This window comes from Gorilla gorilla, chromosome 13, assembly GCF_029281585.2.
Source record: "Gorilla gorilla gorilla isolate KB3781 chromosome 13, NHGRI_mGorGor1-v2.1_pri, whole genome shotgun sequence".
In the NCBI taxonomy this organism is placed as follows: Eukaryota; Metazoa; Chordata; class Mammalia; order Primates; family Hominidae; genus Gorilla; species Gorilla gorilla.
In genome coordinates, this window is record NC_073237.2 from 129,314,714 (window position 1) to 129,333,001 (window position 18,288).

Below are 18,288 nucleotides of genomic sequence, written 5' to 3' on the forward strand. Positions count from 1 at the left end.
TATAAGAGTGTTTTGGATAAGATATTAACTTTAGTAAGAAGATATTTTCTGTTTACGTCTTCTATAAATACCCCTTAAGTTTACACCAGGTGGTTAGAGGAAGATTCTGCAGCTCCCTAGGGCAATAGCAAAGAATGTTTCAGTGTTTCTGAGGAGCCTCATTTGCCTGATGCATGACTGTTAAAGGTGCATTTCCCTACACAACCCTAAATCAGTTTTCACATTTGCATATTCCAGGTTTACTCAGGAATGTTCAATTTAAGAATCACAGGTGGTTGCTCGGTAAATCAAAGGCTCCCCAAAGACTAGGTTTTATAATGCTTCCTGAAATTTACAGCTCCACTTTACCAGCCTGTTTGAATTCAGATGACTCCAAGTTGATCCCAAAATTATAAATCAAAGTATCTCAGAAAAGTATTATTCTATTTTAGCACTTTTATAGCTTACTCTATGCAACGTGAAGTGCTATTTGTATGCTTTCTATTTATAAAAAAAAAAAAAGCCAGCAAGGATTTTAGCAGGACTTCTTTCTGCAGTAAACTCATCAGTTTTATTAAACTATCAAATACTTTTTAGCCTAATTTAGACTAACAAGTTCACATGCACAACACTGCCATCCCAAACAAAAGCTAAGGCGGATAAGCCAAGTGCATCCCCCTACTTCAACATTAAACAGACACACGTGCATAAACCTTGGCTAAATGATAAATTTTAATCACTTACAGGCCAGCCTTGATCAAATAACAGATAAATTTAAGAGTCATATCTTTGGAGTCAGTCAGATCCCAGCAGTTCCAGTCCTGGCTCAGATACAATTGGGGTGTGAACTTAGGCAAAGTACCCTGCTCTCTCCGGGCCTCAGTTTCTTCCTTTGAGAAGATTGGAGGTGTTAACAGTGGCTGCCTGTTCTCTTTGTCGTGAGGACCAAAGGAGATAATGACTGCCAGGCACTTTCACAGTGCCTGGCACACAGAGAGCACTCCATTAACGTTAGCTGTTGTTCTTAGGAGGACCGCGTCCCCTCCCAAGGCCTCACCACACATCCAAAACACACAAAGCAAAAACTCTTTAACAGGAAACACAAAGAAAGAGCTTTAATTCTACAAGGTCCCTCCGATTGCAGGCTCTTCATCCTCCAGTTCCTCAAATGAATGAATGAACGCCTAGGAGGGGCTCTGCAAATAGCTGTCTCTTAGGAAACCCCTTTGCCAACTTTAAGGTAACTGTCTTTCACCATCAATTAAACACCCACAAGTACACCCAGAGCGAGTCATGCAAATTTCAGCGGAGACACCGAGTCCAGGCGAGTCCTTGATCCCCACAGGCGACCTCCATTCATTCTCCACGCCCCTATACCCCGACCCCTCTCTTTAAGTTCTGGGACCAGCCCCACCCTCGCGACCCTTCCCCTCCCGCCAAGCGTCTCTACCCTGCCCTCCGCACCTAGCGTGAACCTGTCACCCCACCAAGTGAGGGACTGACGAAGGGGCCCACCTCACCCCTGCCCGAGGGACCGAGGCCCGGGGTGCAGCCGTCCCCTCGGGGGCCAAGGAGGGGCGAAGTGCTCCGTCCGACTCGCCTCTCCTCCCCAGGGAACCGCCAGTCCCGGCAGGGCCAGCCGAAGATAGCGTGTAATAAGAGGGAGGGGAGAGCTCTCCGAACCCCCTTCCCCGGGAACCCTACCAAGCAAGTGAGCTTCTTGCTCCAGCCCCTCCGAGCCTCCCCGGCTGGAGTCATGGTGCCGGGGCTGCCCCAGGAAGCCCCCATAAAAAGGAGGGGGAGACACCCCCATACTCACCCACCGTCTCCTCCCCCTCAGCTGTTTACCTCACAGTCCCTCCAGCCTACAGGGCGCCGCCATCTTGGACGTACAGCACCTCCCCCGTCGTGAAAGGGCCAAGGCCGACGGCGGCCTCCGCCACGAAAAAGAGTCCCCCTCCGGACCTCCCCTCCTTCTCGAAAGGAAGGACAGACGGCCGCGATCGGCAGCCCCGCCGGAAGGAAGAGGCTCTTCCATTCATAACTGACGATGCGGGTTGGACGAGAAAAAAAGCAAGGAGGGTTTTTATGGAGGGGGGGCGGGGCCTGGCGGAAGGATCCGAAAGGAGGCTGCGAAGAGATCTTGTGACTCCGCGAAGGAGGCAAAAAGAAGGGCCGGCGCGGCGGGAGGAGCCACGCGAGAGCCCGAGGGGGCGGGGCGGGCGGTCACGTGACTGGCGGGGGGGGGGACGCGGCGGAGAGGCGTAAACAAGCTGGCGGCGCCTGGGTGTGGTTGGAGCGCCCTGCCTCTTGCCCCCCGAGTCGTTTCTGCCCTTCGCTTGCCTGGCGCCCCCCCGAGGGTCTCTCTGTGGGAGGCCTCAGAGTAGCGATCCTGTTTCCCAAGGAGCTGCTGGGGCCCGCGTGGGTGAAGGGCCTGCTTGGGAGCTTTGGAGTTGCAGCTCACCTGGGAAGGGGCGGAAAGCTGGGGGCCAGGGCAGCCCTCCTTCCTGGGCTAAACATTTTCAGAAGCCCGCCTCCGGGATTGCGGGGGACCCCCCTGGCTTCTGCCTTCAAGTAGCTCACACTTCACACCTAGTCATGACATCTAGGGAAAACCAGCCCTAATAGGAGACAGCTTGAAAATCAGAACGCCTTATTCCGTTTCCTGCTGAAACAAGGCTTTAAGTCCTCCAAGCCTCAGTTTCTTCCTCTGTGAAATGGGCATAATGACATCTGTGACGTGAAGAATCAAGGAGATGAAGTATGGACAGCGTTAAGCCCAGAGTCCTGCGCCTAGTAAATGCTCACTCACTAGGTAGGTGGCCTTTATTGCGAGGCTGAGTATGATGGGCTCCATCCAGCACGAACACAAAGCCCTGTGAGAGGAAGCAGAGTGAGATGAAGTCGAACTGTGGGATGTGAAAGGCATTTTGAAGGAGTAGGCATCAGGTTGGGTTTTAAAGGAAATGTAGGTTTTGTGAAATACTAGGTTGGTGCAAAAGTCATCACGGTTTTTGCCATTAAAACCGCGATGACTTTTGCATCAACCTAATAGAACCAGGCGAGGCGGCTGGGGAGAGAAGGCCATTCCAGGCAGAGGGAACCAAAGGAGCAAGAGCCTAGGGGCAAAAAAGTGTTGGGTGAGTTGTGGGAATAACAGGTTTTGTCATGGGAACCAATTGGGTCACAGTGCAAGGCAGCCATGGTTAAGGGGGGCCAGGTGTGTGAGTAGCCAGCACCGTGGGTGCCTTCAGAATTCTGAAAAGGCCCTGGATGGTATCGGGTAGGGCCACTGCTAGTCAGTATAGGGCCTTGGTGAGAATTAGAAAAATGGCACCCCTGGGCTGTATTTTGGCCCCTATCCACCAGCCCCAAACCCTCCTGGGCCCTTGAGCAGTGAACAACCTTTATAACCGTACGTCTAGAGCCATGAAGGCTTAGGAGGGAGGTGAAAATTGAACTGATGATTCCTCTGTTCTAACACAGTCGCTGGGGGGGGAAGCTAAGAGTTCTAGATTCAAACAGACCAGAGTTTGAATGTAGGTTTCAGCCATCATGTTCTAACTGGATGAGCCGTAGTCTCCTCACCTGCAACATAGGGCTAATAATAATGCTAGTTCTTGGGGATTTCGGGTGAAGTCAGTGAGTCTAAGCTCTAAGTGGCACAGAGCCTACTCCAGTTAATGTTATTTTTGATAACTGTTAAGTGCCAGCTGTCAGCATCCATCACTTCCAGAAACGGGTCCACCAAACACTAAATTCTTCTGTGTCACCACCCAAGCATAGTCTGCATGGGGTCCAGAGATGGAAAGGTCGAGGGAAACGGGGAAGGGTCTGTGTTCTCTCAGTTCCACCAATCTGCAAACTACTTTACAGGAACAGACTCTTCCCTTTGCATTCACACCAGGGCAGGGATTCAAGATTTCTGAAATCTTCAGAGATTTCTGAGACCACCAGTGATGGGAGACCTAAGGAGGAGGGCAGGGGGAGCAGCACTGCTCTGGAGCTCTGACCCAGGAAGCCCCCCCACACCCTGACCTTTCTTGGCTCCATGACCTCATCCTGCAGGAATGCATTCTGCCATGGAGGAGAGCAGCCATAAGCAGAGCTCACCAACTGCTCACTTTCCAGGGGGCCATAACCACATTGTCACTGTTTCTACACTGTCTGGAAGAAGAATGGGCATTGTTACCTCAATATGGGACCACCAGGGGCTTGCAAGAAGAGGCTGAAGATGACAGGCAGAGACAGCTCTACCACCATCTCCTGCCACTTACCAGGCTGGGCCACCTAGATGTTTTCTGCTTCTCTGGGGTTGATTTTTGTCATTTGCTTAACAGACACTATTCAGACCACTACCTTCCATACACCACCCTGGAGCCTCCCTGTGACGGGGCTTCCTGACCGGCCTGTCTGAGCATGAAAGGGCTGAGCCCTCCATAGGCGGGCGTGCTGACAGGATGCACGTGGTGGAGGACACCTGCTGCATTTGGCTGTGTGACATCTCCCCCTCGCCTTCTGAACAGGTGAACCGCCCTTCCTCAATTCTTTCAGTGCTGATGGTCCTCACAATCACAGTACCAGCCCCAGGCCACAGCAGGTGGACCAGGCCTGGCCAATCTGAGATGCCCATCATGGAGCTTGTTAAAAGAAAACTTAAAACAAGTTCAATTAGATTAAATTTAATCGAGCAAAAAAAAAAGAAAATTCATGAATCAGGCAGCCTCCAGAATCAACAGATTCAGAGAGACTGCAGGGGTCAGAACAAATTTATAGACAAAGTAAAGTGGCCTGGCGCAGTAGCTCACTTCTGTAATCCCAGCACTTTGGGAGGCCAAGGCAGGTAGATGGCTTGAGGTCAGGAGTTGGAGACCAGCCTGGCCAACATGGTGAAACCCTGTCTCTACTAAAAATACAAAAATTAGCCAGGCGTGGTGGCGGGTACCTGTAATCCAAGCTACTCAGGAGGCTGAGGCAGGAGAATCGCTTGAACCTGGGAGGCAGAGGTTGTAGTGAGCTGAGATTGTGCCACTGCATTCCAGCCTGGGTAACAAAGTGAGACTTGGTCTCCAAAAAAAAAAAAACAAACAAACAAAAAAAAAACTAAAGTGACATACAGGAATCAGAAGTGAGGTACAGAAACAGTGAGATTGGTTGCAGCTCGGCGTTTGCCGTATTTCAACATAGTTTGAACACTCAGCAGTCTATGAGTGGTTGAAGTATGGCCGCTGGGATTGGCCAACACTCAGCTATTGTTACAAGTGCATACTACTTACTAAGTTAGGTTTTCAATTTTGCGTGCCTATTAAGCTAGGTTACGGTTCGTCCACAAGGACTCAAATATAAAAGTACGGAGTCCTTCTCAGGCCATATTTCATTTGCTTTAACAAGCTGAAATGGTTGGTCTACAGTGGACCTGTGACTTGAGCTGGACTAGAGTGCTCCTCTGGATCTTTATAGATGGGTGTTTAAAAAAAAAAGCAATTTTTCTCTTTCCTTTGGGGTCACTAAACTGCGATGAGGAAGCTGTGGCCTCTCCCTTCCCCCGTCCTACAGCAAGGTGTGTGACAAGTCGAGTTAAAGAGTGAAAGAGACAGAGATGGAAAGAGAAATTCATGCTGCTATCTCCTGCATTTCCAGAGTCCCTGAAACCAGCTTTGCCCCGGCCTTCCAAGTTCCATGAAGCAATAACTATTTTGGCCAATGCTAGTTTCATTGGATTTCTGTCCCTCATCAACAAAAGGCCAGATTCAGAGGCCTTTGGAAGGACACCACCAGCCAAAAATATTTCCCACTCTGCGCCTGAAGTTCATCCACTTGAATTGCTTTTTGGCTTTAGCTTTCAGCTGTCTGTGCAGCAGCCTCCTGGCCAGGTGCCCTGCCGTTGGTGGGCAACCCCCGCAGGATGGGGTCTGAGCTTCTGCTGGCAGCCCCCAAGGCCCTCTGCAGCCCTGGCCTCTCTAGCGCATCAGTTTCCCCTTGCTTTCTAGCACCATGTCCTCCAGTACCAAGGAACGCCCAGAGGCTTCACACCGCCCTGCCTTGGCTCAGGCCGTCTCCTCTCCCTCCGCACCAGATGGCCTCTGCAGCGTGTGCTGGTCATTCTCCATTTGCCCTTCTCTGTCTGGGCTCCCCTCTAAGCCACACCTGCTAAGCATGTGCTCTCCCTCCTCTTGGATTTGACCAAAGTGCGGCAGGGTCAGGTGAGTGAGGAAGAGCCTTCCCGCCTGGCCTGGCCTGGCCGTGATGCACAGCTCCTGCTGCGTGGCCTGTCTCACCCGTGGTGTTAGTAATGGTTTCCCCCACTCACTCTTCACACCCAGAGGTGATCACGGATCCCCACAGCTCACTAGTCCTTAGGTGCTTCAGCACCTCTTTTTTCTCTGAAGCTGCTCACACCTGTCTTTTTAATTATCCCTTGGAGGGTGTTACTGTTCCCCGCCAGGATCCCAACTGCTACAGCCCCTTCTTAGAGAATCTGTCTTCAGCCTGGGCTACTCACTGTGAATCAAGCCAAACCCACAGATACACACACACACACACACACACACACACACACACACACACACACACACACACACTGTGAATCAAGCCAAACCCACAGACACACACACACACACACACACACACACAGACACACACACCCAACCCCCTGATTGGACCTGGATCAGGGCTGAAAACCTTCCTCACACTGAACCAGCCAGATTCTCCTTCTTGAGAATTAGAACCGAGAGACCCCAAGACTGAGATACATGGTGTTGGGGGAGGATTGCAACTTTACACAGCTGCAGGGGGACCGTGCAAACTGCTGTGCTCCAGGAGAGGCAGATCACTTAGAAAACACCTCAAACAGGTGCCCTCGAGGGTTATGCAGTAAGACGGGACTGTGCTGGTCCCTGGGGGGGGTCGTATGGAGTTGGACCCAGCCATGGCCGTCAGCACCACTCTGGACAGCAGAGGTTAAGCAGGAAGAGCTACTAGGAGCCTTGCTCAGGAAGCCGGCATGCCCAAACCAGCAAGGAGCAGCTGTGGCCACAGAGAGGAAGGAGAGCTGCAGGACTAGCCCATTGCCCAGGAGGCCTGCCTAGGTCTGGAAGATGCCCCTGTATCTTTTCAATAAATTCCACTTTTTCATGCCTGTAATCCCCACACTTTGGGAGGCTGAGGCAGGAGGATTGCCTGGGGCCAGGAGTTCGAGACCAGCCTGGGCAACATAGCAAGACCCCATCTCCACAAAAAATAAAAATTAGCCAGACACAGTGGCATGCAGCTGAAGTACTAGCTACTTGAGTGGCTGAGGCAGGAGGCTCACTTGACCCCAGAATGTTGAACCTGCAGTGAGCCATGATCGTGCCACTGCACTCCAGTCTGAGTGACAGAGTAAGACCCTGTCTCTAAAAAATAAAAATAACACACACACACAAATTCTACTTTTACCTGAGCTAGAAGATGTTCGCTTCTGTTCCTGACAACCAACACCACCATCGAGGCTGGAGATGGTCAGAAATGCTTTCCTTTCTTCTTCACCCACATCACACCTGTTCTTCCTCCAAGACTCAACTCCAATGTGATCTCCACCAGGAAGTCTTTTTGGGACCCCCAGGATGGCAAAAAGGCCCCTGCCCTGAGCCCACTACCCCTATCAAATGCATACCTCCATTCCTTCCACCACACCGCCTGCTTACTCAGGTTGTGCTTATGGGCCTGTCTCCCAAGTTCTCAAGAACTCTGCTGTCCCCAGGAGGTGGGATGGATAAGAGGGCCCTTGAAACCTCTACTTCAAGGTCAAAAGACAGGAACAGGCCAGGCTCGGTGGCTCACACCCGTAATCCCAATCCCAGCACTTTTTTTTTTTTTTTTTTTTTTTGAGATGGAGTCTCACTCTGTCGCCCAGGCTGGAGTGCAGTGGCGTGATCTCGGCTCACTGCAAGCTCTGCCTCCCGGGTTCACGCCATTCTCCTGCCTCAGCCTCCCAAGTAGCTGGGACTGCGGGCTCCCACCACCACACCTGGCTAATTTTTTTTGTATTTTTAGTAGAGACAGGGTTTCACCGTGTTCAGGATGGTCTTGATCTCCTGACCTCGTGATCCGCCCGCCTCGGCCTCCCAAAGTGTTGGGATCACAGGCGTGAGCCACCGCGCCTGGCCAATCCCAGCACTTTGAGAGGCCGAGGCAAGTGGCCCCCTGGAAACCAGGAGTTCAAGACCAGCCTGAGCATCATGAGATCCCCATCTCTACAAAAAATTTTAAAAATTAGCCAGGCATAGTGGTGCACACCTGTAGTTCCAGCAACTTGGGAGGCTGAGGCGGGAGGATCACTTGAGCCCAGGAGTTGGAAGCTGCAGCAGTGAGCCATGATCCTGTCACTGCACTCCAGCCTGGGCAACAGAGTGAGACCCTGTCTCCAAAAAAAAAAAAAAAAAAAAGGAAAAAGCCGAGAATAAATCTTTCAAGACTTAGGCTAAGACTAAGGCTAAGTAGGAGCAGTGTCAGGAGCCAAGAGCTACTCTTGCCGCGTGGCTCAGTGTCCGTGGTAGCTCAAGCACCCACAGGGCTGGCCACCATCTTGGTTTGCTGTTATTCCATCAAATGGAGTAAAATTTATTGTCTCACGATTCTAGACGCCAGAAGTCCAAGATCAAGGTGTCAGCAGGATTGGTTCCTTCTGCAGGCTTGGAGGGAGATCTGGTTCCTGCCTCTCCCCCAGCTTCTGGAGTTTGGCTGGCCATCCTGAGGCTCAATCCATCCTCCTGCTTCGTTCCTTGGCTTGAGATGCATCTCACTGTTCTCTGCCTTCATGTTCACGTGGCATTCTCCTTGTGAGCTTGTCTCTGTGTCCAAAATGTCCTCTTATTATAACTACACCAGTAGCATTGAGTTGGGAGCCCACCCTATTCCAGCATGACCTCCTGTTAACTAATTACATCTGCAGCGACCTTATGCATAGTCACATTCTGAGGCACTGCAAGTTAGGACGTCAACATGTCAATGTTTGGGGGAATAAATTCAGCCCATAACAGGTACCAAGGGCTGAGTTAGTCACATTATTATCCATGGTTTGTGAAGGAGCCCGCTCTAATTTTTATACTTGCATTTGTTTGTTCCCTTTTCTTAATTTTTAATTTTTATTTTTTTCTTGAGATGGAGTCTTGCTCTGTCACCCAGGCTGGAGTGCAGTGGCACAATCTCAGCTCACTGCAACCTCTGCCTCCCAGGTTCAAGCTATTCTGCCTCAGTCTCCCGAGTAGCTGGGATTACAGGCACGAGCCACCACACCTGGCTAGTTTTTGTATTTTTAGTGGAGACGAGTTTCACCATGTTGGCCAGGCTGGTCTCGACCTCCTGACCTCAAGTGATCTGCCTGCCTGGGCCTCCCAAAGTGCTGGGATTACAGGCATGAGCCACTGCGCCTGGCCCTGTTTGTTCCCTTTTATCTTCATTCCCCACATCCGGTTTCCTCCTTGCACATAAGCAACCATTGTCATGTATATCATGTGTATCCTTTTGTCTGTATGTATCCTTGCAAAATGTGTGTGTATGTGTATTTTTAATTTATGTGAGTGGAATTGTGTTATAGGTGGCAATCTGTTTCTTACTTTTTCCCCCATTCAGCATCATTATGAAGCTCCATCTAGCTGCTGAGAATTATTCCGTGATGTGAACCTACTCTAGTCTACTTTCCACTCTCTCAGGGATGGACACCAGCAGTAGCACCAGAAGTAACATTGTGATAAACATCACTATACACTATACACTACACACTACGCACTACACACTATACACTATAAACTATACACACTACACTATACACTACGCAGTATGCACTATACACACTACACACTACGCACTACACACTATACACTACACACTACACTATACACTACTCACTATGCACTATATACACTATACACTACACATTACGCACTACGCACTATGCACTACACACTATACACTACACGCTATACACTGCACACTACACACTATATGCACTATACACTATACACTATACACTACACACTATACACTACACACTATACACTGTGCACTATGCACTACACACTATCCACTATACAGTATACACCACACACTACACAGTACACACTATACACTACACACTATACACTATACACTACACACTATACACTAAGCACTATACACTACACACTACACACTATGCACTATACACTACACACTATACACACTACACACTGCACATTATACACTATACACTATACACTATACCCAACACACTACACACTACACTACACACTATGCACTACGCACTATACACTATACACTACACACTATGCACTACACACTATATACTATACACTACACTACACTGTACACTATGCACTACACACTATACACACCACACTATACACTATGCACGGTGCACTATATGCACTATACACTACACACTACACACAATACACTACACACTATATACACTACACACTATACACTATACACTACACACTATACACTATACATTACACACTATACACTACACACTATGCACTATACACTACACACTATACACTATACATTACCCACTGCACTACACACTATGCACTATACACTACGCACTATGCACTATACATTACACACTATGTACTACACACTATGCACTATACACTACACACTATACACTATACATTACACACTATACACTACACACTATGCACTATACACTACACGCTATACACTATACACACTATGCACGATACACTATACACTACACACTATACACATTACGCACTACACACTACACACTATACACTATACACTACACTACACTATACACTATGCACTATGCACTATACACTACACACTATACACTATACACTACACACTACACACTATACAGTATGCACTACGCACTATACACTACACACTACACGTTATGCACTACACACTATGCGCTATGCACTACACACTATACACTATACACTACACTATACACACTATGCACTATACACTATACACACTACACACTATGCACTACACACTATGCACTATACACTACACACTACACACTACGCACTATTCACTACACACTATGCACTATACACTATACACACTACACACTATACACTACACACTACACACTGTACACGACACACTATACACTACACACTACACACTATACACTACACACTATACACTACACATTGTACACTATACACTGTACACACTACATACTATACACTACACAGTATACACTACACACTACACACTGTACACACTACACACTGCACACTATACACTACACACTATATACTACACACTGTACACTACACACTGCACACACTACACACTATACACTATACACTGCACACTATACACTACACACTATGCACTATACACTGTACACTATACACTACACACTATGCACTATACACTATACTGTTCCCTTATAGATCCAGCTCAGAATTTATTTGAGATACACAACTGGGAGTAAAACTAATGGGTCATAGGATGTGTGGACTTAACTTTTTTTTTCTTTTTCAGACAGGTCTTGCTCTGTTGCCCAGGCTAGAGTACAGTGACTTGAACACGGCTTACTGCAGCCTCTACCTCCTGGGCTCAAGGGACTCTCTCCTCTAACCCCCCGAGTAACAGGATCACAGGCTTATGCCACCATGCCTGGAATTGTTTTTTTTTTTTTTGTAGAGGCGGGTCTTGCCATGTTGCTCAGACTATAGACTTACTCTTTTTTTTTAGTTCCAGGATACCTGTGCAGGATGTGCAGGTTTGTTCTGTAGGTAAACGTGTGCCGTGGTGGCTTGCGGCACCTATCAACCCATCACCTAGGCATTAAGCCCAGCATGCATTAGCTTTTCCTGATGCTCTCCCTCTCCCTGCCCCCCGACAGGCCCCAGTGTGTGTTGTTCCCCTCCCTGTGTCCGTGTGTTCTCATTGTTCAGCTCCCACTTATAAGTGAGAACATGTGGTGTTTGGTTTTTTAGACTTTTTTTTTTTTTTTGAGATGAAGTCTTGCTCTTCTCCCCCAGGCTGGAGTGCAATGGCACGATCTCCGCTCACTGCAACCTCCGCCTCCTGGGTTCAAGCGACTCTCCTGCCTCAGCCTCCCGAGTAGCTGGGATTACAGGTGCGTACCACCACCCCTGGCTAATTTTTTGTATTTAAGTAGAGACCATGTTGGCCAGGCTGGTCTCGAACTCCTGACCTCAGGTGATCTGCCTGCCTTGGCCTCCCAAAGTGCTGGGATTACAGGCGTGAGCCACCACGCCCGACTGGTTATAGATATTTCAAGCATCTTCTCCCAATCTGTTATCTACCTATTAACTGTCTATATTATGCCCCATTGGAAAAGGTCATTAACTTGGGTGTTATCAAGTTCACTTCTTTTTCTTTTTGACTTACACTTTGGGTTTTTGAGATTTTGTTTAACAATGCCTTTTCCAACCCTTAATCACACACAAATGCTTAAGCTTTCTCTGTTTGTATGGGTTTTTTTGTTGTTGTTGTTTGTTTGTTTGTTTTTGAGACAGGGTCTTACTCTGTCACCCAGGATTGAGTGCAGTGGTGCAAACATGGCTCACTGCAGCCTTGACCTCCCGGGCTCAGACCATCCTCCTGCCTTAGCCTCCCGTGTAGCTGGGACCACAGGAGTGTGGCATCACACCCAGCTAATTATTTTATTTTATTTTATTAGAGATAAGGTCTCACTTTGTTGCCCAGGCTGGTCTTGAACTTCTGGGCTCAAGCGATCCTCTTGCCTTGACCTCCCAAAGTGCTGGGATTACAGGTGTGAGCCACCATACCTGGCCATTTGTATGTTTCATATTTATGTTGTTACATTAAAAAATATATTAATGTTTTACATTTCACTTCTAGGTCTCTGCAGAGGCCATGAAAAATGTGCCACTCAGCTTTTCTGCTAATTGTTGAAGGCCCAGCTGCCACCGCTCTGGATCTACACCCCATTTGCAATGAAGCCACACATCTCGTGAGCCACTCCCAGCCCGTGACTGGGCGCAGCAGGGGCCCTAATGCAGGATAGCTCTGAGGAGGTGCGGGACCCTTGACAGTGGAGGACATTGGCCCGAGAACTCTTCATCGACCTGATCAAACCTCTCTTGGAACTGCAAAGCAGTCTGAGACTCTTCTCCCAGTTTATTATCTCCCTATTAACTATCTATATTGTAGCTCATTGGAAAAAGAGTCATTAATTTTGATTATCAAATTCACTTCTTTTTCTTTTGACTTGCACTTTGGGTTTTTGAGATTTTGTTTAGCAATGCCGCTTCCAACCCTTAGTCACACGCAGTCCCCCTCTCCTCACAGGTTTCAGATCCATATCATAGCTGAAGGCTCTCTCTGCTGTCCAGCTCCTCCTCTGTGTGGGACATTTATCTGAGTTTTAAAATGTCCTTCCCAAAAGTTGACTTTAGTATTATTTTATTATTTATTTTTGAGACAGTGTCTCACTCCAGTCCAGACTAGAGTACAGTGGCCTGATCATAGCTCACTGCAACCTGGAACACCTAGGTTCAAGCCATCCTCCTATCTCAGCCTCCTGAGTAGCTGGGACTCCAGGCACACACCACCACACTGGGATAATTTTTTTTTTTTTTTTTTGTAGAGGTGGGCTCTCACCATGTTGCCCAGGCTGGTCTTGAACTCCTGGACTCAAGCAAATCTCCCACCTCGGCCTCCCAAAGGGCTGGGATTACAGGCATGAGCCACCATGCCTAACCTGTAGTGTATTATTGATTTATTATTAGGTATTTTATAGTTTTTAATATTATTTTGTGTGTTTTTTTAAATTTTCAACTTGGTTGTTACTGAAGTAGAGAAATTCTATTGATTTTTGTAGGTTGATCTTATATCTTGCACCTAGTTGAACTCTCTAATTTTACTAGTTTGTCATTTTATTTTTATTTATGTTGAGTTTTCTAGGGATATTATCACATCACCTGAAAATAAAAGTTTTATCTCTCTCTCTTTTTCTTTTTTTCTGAGATGAACTCTTGCTCTGTTGTCCAGGCTGGAGTATAGTGGCATGATCATGGCCCACTGCAGCCTCAAATTCCCAGGCTCAAGTGACCCTCCCACCTCAACCTCCCGGGTAGCTGAGATTATAGACATGCCTGGTTAATTTTCAAATATTTTATAGAGGTGAGGTCTTCCTATGCTGCCCAGGCTGGTCTTGAACTCCTGGACTCAAGTGAAATTCCCACCTTGGCCTCCCAAAGTACTGCGATTACAGTCATGAGTCATCACACTCGGCCTGTCTCTTCTTTTTAAATTAGAACTCTCCTCATTTGTCTTTCCCTTTTTATAGTGTTGGCTGGGACCTCCAGTACTATGTCAACCAGTAGTGGTGATATTAGGCATCTATTCATTATTCCCAGTCTTCAAGGAAATGCATATAAATTTTCTACAGTAGGTATAATGTTTGCTCTAAGACTTTTGTCTATGACTTTTACCAAATTAAAGAATAGATGTGGGTTTTATCCAATGCTTTTTCTGCATTCATTGAATAGTCAGAAATATCCTTATTTTAGCCTATCAATGTGGTGAAGTACACAGGTACATTTTTTTGATGGTCATTTATCCTTGCACTCCTAGGACAAGCACAACTTGATCGTGATGTATTTTTAAAAATACTTGTTGACTCGTGTTTTATTAAGGATTTTTGCATTTATTGTATGCATTTATGGTTCTTTTAATTGGAATGTATAGACCATTTACATTTAATGTAATCATCAGTGTAGTTGGGCTTAAGTTTACCTTCTTGATATTTGCTTTCTATTTTTCCATCTGTTCTTTGTTCCTTTCTTTTGTCTTTTTCAGCCTCCTTTTGGATTAATTTAGCATTTTTTAGAATTCCATTTTACCACCACTATTGGCTTCTTTGCTGTACCTCTTCGTCTTATGCTTTTAGTGATTGTTCTAGGATTTAAAATATGAATCTTGAACTTATCACCATCTATATTCAGTGGCTACTATACCATTTCAGATATAATTTAAGAGCTTTACAACAATATACTTCTGACCAGGCATGGTGGCTCCATGCCTGTAATCCCAGCACTTTGGGAGGCCAAGGCAGGCGGATCACTTGAGTCCAGGAGTTTGAGACCAGCCTGGGCAACATGGCAAAACAGTGTCTCTACTGAAAATACAAAAATTAGCTGGGCATGGTGGCGAGTACCTGTAGTCCCAGCTACTTGGGAGGCTGAGGCAGGAGGATTGCTTGAGCCTGGGAGGCGGAGGTTGCAGTGAGCTGACATGGCACCACTGTACTCCAGCCTGGGTGACGGAATGAGATCCTGTCTCAAAAATAAAATAGGCCGGGCACGGTGGCTCATGCCTGTAATCCCAGCACTTTGGGAGGCTGAAGTGGGCAGATCACAAGGTCAGGAGATTGAGACCATCCTGGCTAACATGGTGAAACCCTGTCTCTACTAAAAATACAAAAAATTAGCTGGGCATGGTGGCACACACCTGTAGTCCCAGCTACTTGGGAGGCTGACGCTTGAACCAGGGAGGCAGAGGTTGCAGTGAGCCAAGATCATGCCACCCTAACTCCAGCCTGGGCGACAGAGTGAGACTCCATCTCAAAAATAAATAAATAAATAAAATAAAATAAACTATACACTTCTATTTCCTGCCCCCTGTTTTTTGTGCTATTGCTGTCATAAATTTTACTTCTACATAGGTTATAAAACTCTAGCTAGGGGTCTATATTATAAAAATATTGTTATTATTTTTGCTTTAAAGAATCAATTTTTTATGTGTGTATTGGTCTGTCACCAAGGCTAGAATGCAGTGGTGCGATCTCAGCCCACTGCAACCTCCACCTCCCAGGGCTCAAGCGATCCTCCTGCCTCAGCCTCCCAGGTAGCTGGAACTACAGGCACGTGCACCACCACACCCAGATAATATTTGCATTTTTTGTAGAAACAAGGTTTTACCAGCAGGGTGCAGTGGCTCACTCCTGTAATCCCAGCACTTTTGGAGGCTGAGGTGTGTGGATTGCTTAAGGTCAGGAGTTGGAGACCAGCCTGACCAAAATGGTAAAACCCCATCTCTACTAAAAATACAAAAATTAGCCAGATGTGGTAGTGCATGACTGTAATCCCAGCTACTCAGGAGGCTGAGGCAAGAGAATCACTTGAACCCAGGAGGCAGAAGTTGCAGTGAGCTGAGATCATGCCACTGCACTCCAGCCTGGATAACAGAGTAAGACTCTGTCTCAAAAAAAAAAAAAAGAAAGAAAAAGAAAAGAAACAGGGTTTTGCTATGTTGTCCAGGGTGGTCTCAAACCCCTGGGCTCAAGCAATCCTCCTGCCTTGGCCTTGCAAAGTGTTAGGATTACAGGTGTGAGCAACCACATCTGGCCAATTTTTTTTTTTTTTTGAGATGGAGTCTCACTCTGTTGCCCAGGCTGGAGTACAGTGGCGCAATCTCGACTCACTGCAACCTCCTCCTCCCGGGTTCAAGTGATTCTTCTGACTCAGCCTCCCGAGTAGCTGGGACTACAGGTGCGTGCCACCACGCCCAGCTAATTTTTTTATTTTTAGTAGAGACGGAGTTTCACTATGTTGGCCAGGATGGTCTCGATCTCTTGACCTCGTGATCCACCCACCTTGGCCTCCCAAACTGCTGGGATTATAGGCATCAGCCACTGTACCCAGCCAAATATTTTTTAAAGAAACAAAAAACTGAGAAAAAATATTTTATATGTGCCCACATATTTACCATTGCTAGCATTCTTCATTTATTTGTGTAGATCCAAGTTTGCATCTGGTATTATTTTCCTTCTACTTAAAGAACTTCCTTTAACATTTTTTATAAAATGAGCATGCAATAAATTCTCTTGACCTTTGTCTGAAAGAGTATTTTACCCTCATTTTTTGAAAGATATTTTTGCTGGGTATAGAATTCTGGGTTGACGGTTTCTTTCTTTCAGCGTTTTTTCTTTTTTTTTTTGAGACAGGGTCTTACTCTGTCACCCGGGATGGAGTGCAGTGGTGTGTTAGTAGCTCACTGCAACCTCAAAGTCCTGGGTTCAAGCAGTCCTCCCATCTCAGCCTGTCAAGTAGCTGGGACTATGGGTGCATGTCACCATGACCAGCTACTTTTTAAAACATTTTTATTAGAGATTAATTCTCCTATGTTTCCCAGGCTGGTCTCGAACTCCTGGCCTTAAGTGATCCTCCCGCCTTGGTCTCCCAAAGGATTGGGATTACAGGCATTAGCTACTGTGCCCAGCCTCTTTCAGCTTTTTAAATATGTCATTCCATTGTCTCTTAATTGACAAAATTTCTGAGGAGAAATTTACGGTAATTCTTACCTTTGTTCCTTTTTTTCTGAATGTAATTTAAATTCTTAACATAAACTGATCGGTTGATTGATTTGAAATCATCCTGAGTGTATTAGTAAGAGTTCTCCAGAGAAGCAGAACCAACATGATGTGTGTGTGTGTGTGTGCATGTGTGTGTGTGTGTGTGTGTGTGTGTGTGTGTTTAAGGAATTGATGCACATGATTTTTGAGTCTGGCATGTCCAAAATCTGCAGGATGGGTTGCCAGGAACAGAGAAGAACCACTGTCGCAGTCCAAGTCCAAAGGCTGTCTGTTGGCAGAATATCCTCTTGCTTGTGGGAGGTCAGTCTTTTGATCTACTCAGGCCTTGAATTGATTGGATGAGGCCCACCCAGATAGTGGAAGGCAATCTGCTTTACTGAAAGTCCACTTATTTAAATGCTCATCTCATCCAAAAACACGTTTGACCACACATGTGGCCACTATGGCCCAGACAAATTGAGACATAAAATTAGCCATTATACTGAGTATCTAGGAAAGCAAGTTTCTTGGCCTCTTAAGCTGTGATTTTCTTGTTGTTTTTTAAACCATTGTAAGGTAAAACTTTCTTCTTCCAAAGAAAAGCTACTATCATACCCTTTTCCCCCACCTCCTTTTATTATTTTTTTTTTTTGGCAAAGAAAAGCATTGATGTAGATAAGAGAACTGTCATTTCCATGAATCGTCTTCTGAAAAGCCTTGCTTAGCAGGTAGACCAGAAAATTTAAAAATCATGTATCAGCATAGGATATGAATGTTGGCAAAAGTGACAGGCTGCTCAAAAAATCCCAGGAAATATCCTAAAGGTGCCAGTCCCAGACAGAGATTCCAGGAACCCATGGATGCTCTTCCATCCTTCCCTGCCAAAGTACAGCAGTTTGACTTCTCCAAGTGCACCCTTTAAAATGTACCACCTGTTGCTGGATTCATTCAAAATAACACATATATTTCAGGCCTTCCCTTTTTGGGAA

General features: G+C 46.6%; 1 protein-coding gene and 1 long non-coding RNA gene across 20 annotated transcripts in view; one reads left to right on the forward strand and one right to left on the reverse strand.

Moving 5' to 3' along the window:
* The window catches only part of TSC1 (TSC complex subunit 1), a 56,165-nt gene extending 53,639 nt beyond the window's left edge, over positions 1–2,526 (reverse strand). For 4 of the 19 annotated variants that reach the window (XM_055351423.2, XM_019033057.3, XM_063696823.1 and 1 more), the window contains exon 1: positions 1,799–1,906. The gene's annotated coding sequence lies outside the window, so the exon portion shown is untranslated. Of the gene's footprint in view, positions 1–1,683; positions 2,182–2,443 lie in introns of those variants that run through there. The other 15 variants (XM_055351421.2, XM_055351424.2, XM_055351418.2 and 12 more) reach the window with 10 other exon arrangements.
* On the forward strand, positions 2,200–14,509 carry LOC134756917 (uncharacterized). Its single transcript, XR_010130385.1, has 3 exons — positions 2,200–2,794; positions 11,997–12,094; positions 12,844–14,509. It is a non-coding gene; the product is annotated as an uncharacterized lncRNA (long non-coding RNA).
* Positions 14,510–18,288: the final 3,779 nt, after the last annotated feature.